Here is a 12,663-nt window from a genome sequence, read left to right as displayed (position 1 = left end):
GAATCCAATACTGGTCTCCCAGGAGCCGCTCATACCACAAACTCTTAGAAGATTCACTCTTCGTGTACTTAAGTCGGCTATGTCCCTTTTGTATTCAATTCTTTTTCAATTTCTGTGTTTCATGGTCAATGTGAAGGTTCAAGTGATACTGTAAACCTGCACTGGTGCATCGGAATCTAATATTGGTCTCCCAGGAGCCGCTCAAACCACACACTCTTAGAATATTCACTCTTCTTGGACTTAATTTGGCATTGTTCTTTTTTATTAAATCCCGACCTCATTTCTGTGTTTCATGGTCAATGTGAAGGTCCAAGGGATACAGTAAGCCTGCACTGGTGCATCGGAATGTAATACTGGTCTCCCAGAAAGCCGCTCAAACTTCAAACTCCTAGAAGAATCACTCTTCTTGTACTTAAGTCGGCTTTGTTCGTTTTGTGTTCAATTCCGAAGCAATTTCTGTGTTTCTTGGTCAATGTGACGGTACAAGGGATACAGGAAACCTGCGCTGGTGCATCGGATTCTAATACTGGTCTCCCAGGAGCCGCTCAAACCATAAACTTTTAGAAGATTCACTCTTTGTGTAGTTAAGTCGGCGTTGTCACTTTTGTATTCACTTCCTATGCAATTTCGGTGTATCATGGTCACTGTGAAAGTCCAAGTGATACAGTAAACCTGCACTGGTGCATCGGAATCTAATACTGGTCTGCCATGAGCCGCTCGAAGCACAAACTCTTAGTGGATTCACTCTTCTTGTACTTAAGGCGGCATTGTGCCTTTTGCATTCTATCCCGATGCGATTTCTGTGTCTCACGGTCAATGTGAAGGACCAAGGGATACAGTGAACCTGCACTGGTGCATCGGAATCTAATACAGGTCTCCTAGGAGCCGCGCAAACCACAGACTCTTAGAAGATTCACTCTTCTTGTACTTGAGTCGGCATTGTCCGTTTTGTATTCAATCCCGTTGCAATTTATGTGTTTCATGGGCAATGTGAACGTCCAAGGGATACAGTAAACCTGCACTGGTGCATCGGAATCTAATACAGGTCTCCCAGGCAGCGCTAAAAAGCCAAATTCTGAGAAGATTCACTCTTCTTGTACTTAAGTCGACATTGTCCCTTTTGTATTCAATTCCGATGCAATGTCTGTGTTTCATGGTCATTATGAAGGTCCAAGGGATACAGTAAACCCGAACTGCTGCATCGGAATCTAATACAGGTCTCCTAGGAGCCGCTCAAAGCATAAACGCTTAGAAGATTCACTCATCTTGTACTTAAGTCGGCATTGTCCCATTTGTATTCAATCCCTATGCAATGTCTGTGTTTCATGGTCAATGTGAAGGTCCACGGGATACAGTAAAACTGCTCTGGATTATCGGAATCTAATTCTGGTCTCCCAGGAGCCGATCAAACCACAAACTCATAGAAGATTCGCTCTTCTTGTACTTAAGTCGTCATTGTCGCTTTTGTCTTCAGTCCCGATGAAATTTCTGTGCTTCGTGGCAATGTGAAGGTCCAAGGGATACAGTAAACCTGCACTGATGCATCGGAATCTAATACTGGTCTCCCAGGAGCCGCTCAAAGCACAAACTCTTAGAAGATTCACTCTTCTTGTATTTAAGTCGGCATTGTCCCTTTTGTATTCAATTCATATGCAATTTCTGTGTTTCATGGTCAATGTGAAAGTCCAAGTGATACAGTAAACCTGCACTGATGCAGCTGAATCTAATACTGTTCTCGCAGGAGCTGCTCAAAGCACAAACTCATTGAAGATTCACTCTTCTTGTACTTAAGTCGGCATTGTCCCCTTTGTATTCAATTCATATGGAATTTCTGTGTTTCATGGAGAATGTGAAGGTCCAAGTGATACAGTAAACCTGCACTGGTGCATCGGAACCTAATACTGGCCTCGCAGGAGCTGCTCAAAGCACACACTCATAGATGATTCACTCTTCTTGTACTTAAGTCGGCATTGTCTCTTCTGTATTGAATTCCGATCTAATTTCTGTGTTTCATGGTCAATGTGAGGGTCCAAGGGATATAGTAAACCTGCACTGGTGCATCGGAATGTAATACTGGTGTCCCAGGAGCCGCTCAAACCACAAACTCTTAAAAGATTCACTCATCTTCTACTTAAGTCGGCATTGTCCCTTTTGTATTCAAACCCGATGCAATTTCTTATTCATTGTCAACGTGACAGTCCATGTGATACAGTAAACCTGCACTGGTGCATCGGAATCTTATTCTGGTCTCCCAGGAGCCGCTCAAACCACAAACTCTTAGAACTTTAACTCTTCTAGTACATAGGTTGGCATTGTACCGTTTGTATTCAATGCCGATGCAATTGCTGTGTCTCATAGTCTATGTGAAGGTCCTAGAGATACAGTAAACTTGCATTGGTGCATCGGAATCTAATACTGGTCTACCCAGTAGCCGCTCCAACCACAAACTCTTAGAAGATTCAGTCTGCTGGTACTTAAGTTGGCATTGTGACTTTTTTATTCAATCCCGATGCAATTGGTGAGTTTAATGGTCAATGTGAAGGTCCAAGGGATACAGGAAACCTACACTGGTGCATCGGAATCTAATACTGGTCTGCCAGGAGCCGCTTAAAGCACAAACTCTGAGTAGATCCACTCTTCTTGAACTTAAGTCGGCATTGTGCCTTTTGTATTTAATCCCGAACCGATTTCTGTGTTTCATGTCAATGTTTAGGTCCAACGGATACAATAAACTTGCACTGGTGCATCGGAATCGAATACTGGTCTCCCAGGAGCCGCTCAAACCAAAAAATCGTAGAGATTCTATCTTCTTGAATTTAAGTCGGCATTGTCTAATTTGTATTTTATCCCGACGCTATTTCTGTATATCATGGTCAATGTGAAGGACCAAGAGATACAGTAAACCTTCACTGGTGCATGGGAATGTAATACTGGTCTCCCAGGTGCCGCTCAAACTTCAAACTCTTAGAAGATTCACTCTTCTTGTACTTAAGTCGGCTTTGTCCTTTTGTGTTCAATCCCGAAGCAATTTCTGTGTTTCATGGTCAATGTGACGGTCCAAGGGATACAGTACACCTGCGCTGGTGCATCGGATTCTAATACTGGTCTCCCAGGAGCCGCTGAAACCACGAACTTTTAGAAAATTCACTCTTCTAGTAGTTAATTTGGCATTTTGCCGTTTGTATTCGATCCCGATTCAATTGCTGTGTTTCATAGTCTATGTGAAGGTCCAAGTGATACAGTAAACCAGCACTGGTGCATCGGAATCGAATACTGGTATCCCAGCAGCCGCTCAAACCACAAACTCTTAGAAGATTAACTCTTCTTGTACTTAAGTCGTCATTGTCGCATTTGTATTCAATCCCGATGCAATTTATGTGTTTCATGGGCAATGTGAACGTTCAAGTGATACAGTAAACCTGCACTGGTGCATCGGAATCTATAACAGGTTTCCCAGGCGGCGCTTAAAAGCCAAGTTCTCAGAAGATTCACTCTTCTTGTACTTAAGTCGGCATTGTCCCTTTTGTATTCAATCCCGATGCAATGTCTGTGTTTCATGGTTAATATGAATGTCCAAGGTATACAGTAAATCTGCACTGCTGCATCGGAAACTAATACAGGTCTCCTAGGAGCCGCAAAAAGTATAAACGCTTAGAAGATTCACACTTCTTGTACTGAAGTCGGCATTGTCCCCTTTGTATTCAATCCCTATGCAATGTCTGTGTTTCATGGTCAATGTGAACGTCCACGGGATACAGTAAACCTGCTCTGGAGCATCGGAATCTAATTCTGGTCTCCCAGGAGCAGCTCAAACCACAAACTCTTAGGAGATTCACTCTTCTTGTACTTAAGTGGGCATTGTCCCTTTTGTATTCAAACCCGATGCAATTTCTCTATTCATCGTCAATAAGACGGTCCATGTGATACAGTAAACCTGCACTGGTGCATCTGAATCTAATACTGGTCTCCGAGGAGCCGCTCAAACCACAAACACTTAGATCTTTCATACTTCTTGTACATAACTTGGCATTGTACCGTTTGTACTCAATCCCGATGCAATTGCTGAGTTTCATAGTCTATGTGAAGGTCAAAGGGAAACAGTAAACCTGCATTGGTGCATCGTAATCTAATACTGGTCTACCCAGGAGCTGCTCAAAGCAAAAAACTTAGTGGTTCCACTCTTCTTGTACTTGAGTCGGCATTGTGCATTTTGTATTCTATCACGATGCGATTTCTGTGTCTCACGGTCAATGTGAAGGACCAAGGGATACAGTAAACCTGCACTGGTGCATCGGAATCTAATACTGGTCTCCTAGGAGCCGCGCCAATCCACAGACTCTTAGAAGATTCACTCGTCTTGTACTTAAGTCGGCATTGTCCCTTTTGTATTCAATCCCGATGCAGTGTCTGTGTTTCATGGTTAATATGAATGTCCAAGGTATACAGTAAATCTGCACTGCTGCATCGGAAACTAATACAGGTCTCCTAGGAGCCGCAAAAAGCATAAACGCTTAGAAGATTCACACTACTTGTACTTAAGTCGGCATTGTTCCCTTTGTATTCAATCCCTATGCAATGTCTGTGTTTCATGGTCAATGTGAACGTCCACGGGATACAGTAAACCTGCTCTGGATCATCGGAATCTAATTCTGGTCTCCCAGGAGCCGCTCAAACCACAAACTCCTAGAAGATTCGCTCTTCTTGTACTTAAGTCGTCATTGTCGCTTTTGTGTTCAATCCCGATGTAATTTCTGTGCTTCATGGTCAATGTGAAGGTCCAAGGGATACAGAAAAAATGCACAGATGCATCAGAATCTAATACTGGTCTCCCAGGAGCCGCTCAAAGCACAAACTCTTAGAAGATTCACTCTTCTTGTATTTAAGTTGGCATTGTCCCTTTTGTATTCAATTCATATGCAATTTCTGTGTTTCATGGTCAATGTGAAGGTCCAAATGATACAGTAAACCTGGACTGGTGCATCGGAATCTAATACTGGTCTTGCAGGAGCTGCTCAAAGCACAAACTCATTGAAGATTCACTCTTCTTGTACTTAAGTCGGCATTGTCTCTCTTGTATTAAATTCCGATCTAATTTCTGTTTTTCATGGTCAATGTGAAGGTCCAAGGGATACAGTAAACCTGCACTGGTGCATGGGAATGTAATACTGGCCTCCCATGAGCCGCAAAACCATAATCTCCTAGAAGATTCACTCTTCTTGTACTTAAGCCGACATTGTCCCTTTAGTATTTAAACCCGATGCAGTTTCCGTATTCATGGTCAATGTGACGGTCCATGTGATACAGTAAACCTGCACTGGTGCATCGGAATCTAATACTGGTCTCCCAGGAGCTGCTCAAACCACAAACACTTAGAACTTTCACTCTTCTAGTACATAAGTTGGCATTCTAACGTTTGTATCCAATTCCGATGCAATTGCTGTGTTTCATAGTCTATGTGAAGGTCCAGGGGATACAGTAAACCTGCACTCGTGCATCGGAATCTAATACTGGTCTACCCAGGAGCCGCTCCAACGACAAAGTCTTAGAAGATTCAGTCTTCTTGTACTTAAGTTGGAATTGTGACTTTTGTATTCAATCCCGATGCAATTGCTGTGTTTAATCATCAATGTGAAGGTCCAAGGGATACAGTAAACCTGCACTGGTGCATCGGAATCTAATACTGGTCTGCCAGGAGCCGCTCAAAGCAAAAACTCTTAGTGGAATCCCTCTTCTTGTACTTAAGTCAGCATTGTGCATTTTGTATTCTATCCCGATGCGACTTCTGTGTCTCACGGTCAATGTGAAGGCCCAAGGGATACAGTAAACCTGCACTGGTGCTTCGGAATCTAATATTGGTCTCACAGGAGCCGCTGAAACCACAGACCGTTAGTAGATTCACTCTTCTTGTACTTAAGTCGGCATTGTGCTTTTTATATTCAATCCCGATTCGATATCTGTGTTTCATGGTCAATGTGAAGGTCCAAGGGATATAGTAAAGCTGCACTGCAGCATCCGAATCTAATACTGGTCTCCCAAGAGTCGCTCAAACCACAAACTCTTAGAAGATTCACTCTTCTTGTACTTAATTCGGCATTGTCCCTTTTGTATTGAATCCCGATGCAGTTTATGTGTTTCATGGGCAATGTGAACGTCCAAGGGATACAGAAATCCTGCACTGGTGCATCGGAATCTAGTACAAGTCTCCCAGGCGCCGCTTAAATGCCAAATTCTGAGAAGATTCACTCTTCTTGTACTTAAGTCGGCATTGTCCCTTTTGTATTCAATCCCGATGCAATGTCTGTGTTTCATGGTCAATATGAATGTCCATGGGATACAGCAAATCTGCACTGCTGCATCGGAATCTAATACAGGTCTCCTAGGAGCCGCTAAAAGCATAAACGTTTACAAGATTCACTCTTCTTGTACTTAAGTCGGCATTGTCCCCTTTGTATTCAATCCCTATGCAATGTCTGTGTTTCATGGTCAATGTGAAGGTCCACGGCATACAGTAAACCTGCTCTGGAGGATCGGAATCTAATACTGGTCTCCCAGGAGCCGCTCAAACCACAAACACTTAGAACTTTCACTCCTATAGTAGATAAGTTGGCATTCTTCCGTTTGTATTCAATTCAGATGCAATTGCTGTGTTTCGTAGTCTATGTGAAGGTCCAAGGGATACAGTAAACCTGCACTAATGCATCGGAATCTAATACTGGTCTCGCAGGAGCTGCTCACAGCACAAACTCATAGAAGATTCACTCTTCTTGTACTTAAGTCGTCATTGTCTCTTTTGTATTAAATTCCGATCTAATTTCTGTGTTTCATGGTCAATGTCAAGGTCCAAGGGATACAGTAAACATCCACTGGTGCATCGGAATGCAATACTGGTCTCCCAGGAGCCGCTCAAACCACAAACTCTTAGAACTTTCACTCTTCTAGTACATAGGTTGGCATTGTACCGTTTGTATTCAATCCCGATGCAATTGCTGTGTTTCATAGTCTATGTGAAGGTCCAAGAGATACAGTAAACCTGCACTGGTGCATCGGAATCTAATACTGGTCTGCCAGGAGCCGCTTAAAGCACAAACTCTTAGTAGATCCACTCTTCTTTTACTTAAGTCGGCATTGTGCGTTTTGTATTCAATCCCGATGCGATTTCTGTGACTCACGGTCAATGTGAAAGACCAAGGGATACAGTAAATCAGCACTGGTACACCGGAACTAATACTGCTCTCCCAGGAGCCGCTCAAACCACAAACTCTTAGAGGATTCGCACTTCTTGTACTTAGGTCGTCATTGTCGCTTCTGTGTTCAATCCCGATGTAATTTCTGTGTCTCATGGTCAATGTGAAGGTCCAAGGTATACAGTAAACCTGCACTGGTGCATCGGAATGTAATACTGGTCTCCTATGAGCCGCTCAAACCATAATCTCTTAGAAGATTCACTCTTTTTGTACTTAAGTCGGCATTGTCCCTTTGTATTTAAACCCGATGCAATTTCTGTATTCATGGTCAATGTGACGGTCCATGTGATACAGTAAACCTGCACTGGTGCATCGGAATCTAATACTGGTGGTCCCAGGAGCCGCTCAAACCACAAACACTTAGAACTTTCACTCTCCTAGTACATAAGTTGGCATTCTACCGTTTGTATTCAATTCCGAAGCAATTGCTGTGTTTCATAGTCTATGTGAAGGTCCAAGGGATACAGTAAACCTGCATTGGTGCATCTGAATCTAATACTGGTCTACCGAGGAGCCGCTCCAACTACAAAGTCTTTTAAGATTCAGTCTTCATGTACTTAAGTTGGCATTGTGACTTTTGTATTCTATCCCGATTCAATTGCTGTGTTTAATCATCAATGTGAAGGTCCAAGGGATACAGTAAACCTGCACTGGTGCATCGGAATCTAATACTGGTCTGCCAGGAGCCGCTCACGGCAAAAACTCTTAGAGGATTCACTCTTCTTGTACTTAAGTCAGCATTGTGCATTTTGTATTCTATCCCGATGCGACTTCTGTGTCTCACGGTCAATGTGAAGGACCAAGGGATACAGTAAACCTGCACTGGTGCATCGGAATCTAATATTGGCCTCACAGGAGCCGCTCAAACCACAGACGCTTAGTAGATTCACTCTTCTTGCACATAAGTCGGCATTGTGCTTTTTGTATTCAATCCCGATTCGATTTCTGTGTTTCATGGTCAATGTGAAGGTCCAAGGGATACAGTAAACCTGCACTGGTGCATCGGAATCAAATACAGGTCTCCCAGGCGGCGCTTAAATGCCAAATTCTGAGAAGATTCACTCTTCTTGTACTTAAGTCGGCATTGTCCCTTTTGTATTTAATTCATATGCTATTTCTGTGTTTCATGGTCAATCTGAAGGTCCAAGGGATACAGTAAACCTGCACTGCTGCATCGGAATCTAATACAGGTCTCCTAGGAGCCGCTCAAAGCATAAACGCTTAGAAGATTCACTCATCTTGTACTTAAGTCGGCATTATCCCATTTGTATTCAATCCCTATGCAATGTCTGTGTTTCATGGTCTATGTGAAGGTCCACGGGATACAGTAAAACTGCTCTGGATTATCGGAATCTAATTATGGTCTCCCAGGAGCCGATAAAACCACAAACTCATAGAAGATTCGCTCTTCTTGTACTTAAGTCGTCATTGTCGCTTTTGTGTTCAATCCCGATGTAATTTCTGTGCTTCATGGTCAATGTGAAGGTCCAAGGGATACAGTAAACATGCACTGATGCATCGAAATCTAATACTGGTCACCCAGGAGCCGCTCAAAGCACAAACTTTTAGAAGATTCACTCTTCTTGTATTTTAGTCGGCATTGTCACTTTTGTATTTAATTCATATGCAATATCTGTGTTTCATGGTCAATGTGAAGGTCCAAGTGAAACAGTAAACCTGCACTGGTGCATCGGAATCTAATACTGGTCTCCCAGGAGCCGCTCAAGCCACAAACGCTTAGAAGATTCACTCTTCTTGTAATTAAGTCGGCATTGTCCCTTTTGTATTCAAACCCGATGCAATTTCTGTATTCATGGTCAATGTGACGGTCCATGTGATACAGTAAACCTGCACTGGAGCATCGGAATCTTATATTGGTCTCCCAGGAGCCGCTCAAACCACAAATTCTTAGAACTTTCACTCTTCAAGTACATAGGTTGGCATTGTACCGTTTGTATTCAATCCCGATGCAATTGCTGTGTTTCATAGTCTATGTGAAGGTCCAAGAGATACAGTAAACCTGCATTGGTGCATCGGAATCTAATACGGGTCTCGCAGGCGCAGCTCAAAGCACAAAGTCTTAGAAGATTGATTCTTCTTGTACTTATGTTGGCATTGTGACTTATGTATTCAATACCGATTCAATTGCTGTGTTTAATCATCAATGTGAAGGTCCAAGGGATACAGTAAACCTGCACTGGTGCATCGGAATCTAATACTGGTCTGTCAGGTGCCGCTCAAAGCAAAAACTCTTAGTGGATTCACTCTTCTTGTACTTAAGTCAGCATTGTACATTTTGTATTCTATCCCGATGCGACTTCTGTGTCTCACGGTCAATGTGAAGGACTAAGGGATACAGTAAACCTGCACTGGTGCATCGGAATCTAATATTGATCTCACTGGAGCCGCTCAAACCACAGACCCTTAATAGATTCACTCTTCTTGTACTTAAGTCGGCATTGTGCTTTTTGTATTCAATCCCGATTCGATTTCTGTGTTTCATGGTCAATGTAAAGGTCCAAGGGATATAGTAAAGCTGCACTGCTGCATCCGAATCTAATACTGGTCTCCCAAGAGCTTCTCAAACCACAAACTCTTAGAAGATTCACTCTTCTTGTACTTAGGTCGGCATTGTCCCTTTTGTATTCAATCCCGATGCAATTTATGTGTTTCATGGGCAATGTGAACGTCCAAGGGATACAGTAAACCTGCACTGGTGCATCGGAATCTAATACAGGTCTCCCAGGCGGCGCTTAAAAGCCAAATTCAGAGAAGATTTACTCTTCTTGTACTTAAGTCGGCATTGTCCCTTTTGTATTCAATCCCGACGCAATGTCTGTGTTTCATGGTCAATATGAATGTCCAAGGGATACAGTAAACCTGCACTGCTGCATCGGAATCTAATACAGGTCTCCTAGGAGCCGCTCAAAGCATAAACGCTTAGAAGATTCACTCATCTTGTACTTAAGTCGGCTTTGTCCCATTTGTATTCAATCCCTATGCAATGTCTGTGTTTCATGGTCAATGTGAAGGTCCACGGGATACAGTAAAACTGCTCTGGATTATCGGAATCTAATTCTGGTCTCCCAGGAGCCGATCAAACCACAAACTCATAGAAGATTCGCTCTTCTTGTACTTAAGTCGTCATTGTCGCTTTTGTGTTCAATCCCGATGTAATTTCTGTGCTTCATGGTCAATGTGAAGGTCCAAGGGATACAGTAAACATGCACTGATGCATCGAAATCTAATACTGGTCACCCAGGAGCCGCTCAAAGCACAAACTCTTAGAAGATTCACTCTTCTTGTATTTTAGTCGGCATTGTCCCTTTTGTATTTAATTCATATGCAATATCTGTGTTTCATGGTCAATGTGAAGGTCCAAGTGATACAGTAAACCTGCACTGGTGCATCGGAATCTAATACTGGTCTCGCAGGAGCTGCTCAAAGCACAAACTCATAGAAGATTCACTCTTCTTGTACATAAGTCGGCATTGTCTCTTTTGTATTAAATTCCGATCTAATTTCTGTGTTTCATGGTCAATGTGGAGGTCCAAGGGATACAGTAAAACTGCATTGGTGCATCGGAATGCAATATTGGTCACCCAGGAGCCGCTCCAACCACAAACTCTTAGAAGATTCAGTCTTCTGGTACATAAGTTGGCATTGGGACTTTTTTATTCAATCCTGATGCAACCGGTTTCTTTAATGGTCAATGTGAAGGTCCAAGGGATACAGTAAACCTACACTGGTGCATCGGAATCTAATATTGGTCTGCCAGGAGCCGCTAAAAGCACAAACTCTTAGTAGATCCACTCTTCTTGTACTTTAGTCGGCATTGTGCGTTTTGTATTCAATCCCGATGCGATTTCTGTGTCTCACGGTCAATGTGAAGGACCAAGGGATACACTAAACCAGCACTGGTACACCGGAACTAATACTGGTCTCCCAGGAGCCGCTCAAACCACAAACTCTTAGGAGATTCGCACTTCTTGTTCTTAAGTCGGCATTGTCCCTTTTGTATTCAAAGCCGATGCAATTTCTGTATTCATGGTCAATGTGACGGTCCATGTGATACAGTAAACCTGCACTGGTGCATCGGCATCTAATATTGGCCTCACAGGAGCCGCTCAAACCACAGACCCTTAGTAGATTCACTCTTCCTGTACTTAAGTCGGCATTGTTCTTTTTGTATTCAATCCCGATTCGATTTCTGTGTTCCATGGTCAATGTGAAGGTCCATGGGATACAGTAAACCTGCACTGGTGCATCGGAAAGTAATACTGGTCTCCCATGAGCCGCTCAAACCATAATCTGTTAGAAGATTCACTCTTCTTGTACTTAAGTCGGCATTGTCTCTTTTGTATTGAAACCCGATACAGTTTCTGTATTCATGGTCAATGTGACGGTCCATGTGATACAGTAAACCTGCACTGGTGCATCGGAATCTAATACTGGTCTCCCAGGAGCCGCTCAAACCACAAACACTCAGAACTTTCACTCTTCTAGTACATAAGTTGGCATTCTACCGTTTGTATTCAATTCCGATGCAATTGCTGTGTTTCATAGTCTATGTGATGGTCCAAGGGATACAGTAAACCGGCATTGGTGCATCTGAAACTAATACTGGTCTACCCAGGAGCCGCTCCAACCACAAAGTTTTAGATGAATCAGTCTTCTTGTACTTAAGTTGGCATTGTGACTTTTGTATTCAATCCCGATGCAATTTCTGTTTTTAATCATCAATGTGAAGGTCCAAGGGATACAGTAAACCTGCACTGGTGCATCGGAATCTAATACTGGTCTGCCAGGAGCCGCTCAAGGCAAAAACTCTTAGTGGATTCACTCTTCTTGTACTTAAGTCAGCATTGTGCATTTTGTATTCTATCACGATGCGACTTCTGTGTCTCACGGTCAATGTGAAGGACCAAGGGATACAGTAAACCCGCTCTGGTGCATCGGAATCTAATATTGGCCTCACAGGAGCCGCTCAAACCACAGACCCTTAGTAGATTCACTCTTCCTGTTCTTAAGTCGGCATTGTGCTTTTTGTATTCAATCCCGATTCGATTTCTGTGTCTCATGGTCAATGTGAAGGTCCAAGGGATACAGTAAAACTGCACTGGTGCGTCGGAATCTAGTACAGGTCTCCCAGGCGGCGCTTAAAAGCCAAATTATGAGAAGATTCACTCTTCTTGTACTTAAGTCGGCATTGTCCCTTTTGTATTCAATCCCGATGCAATGTCTGTGTTTCATGGTCAATATGAATGTCCAAGGGATACAGCAAATCTGCACTGCTGCATCGGAATCTAATACAGGTCTCCTAGGAGCCGCTAAAAGCATAAACGTTTAGGAGAATCACTCTTCTTGTACTTACGCTGGCATTGTCCCCTTTGTATTCAATCCCTATGCAATGTCTGTG

This window comes from Schistocerca serialis, chromosome 8, assembly GCF_023864345.2.
Source record: "Schistocerca serialis cubense isolate TAMUIC-IGC-003099 chromosome 8, iqSchSeri2.2, whole genome shotgun sequence".
In the NCBI taxonomy this organism is placed as follows: Eukaryota; Metazoa; Arthropoda; class Insecta; order Orthoptera; family Acrididae; genus Schistocerca; species Schistocerca serialis.
This window is presented reverse-complemented; position numbering follows the sequence as displayed.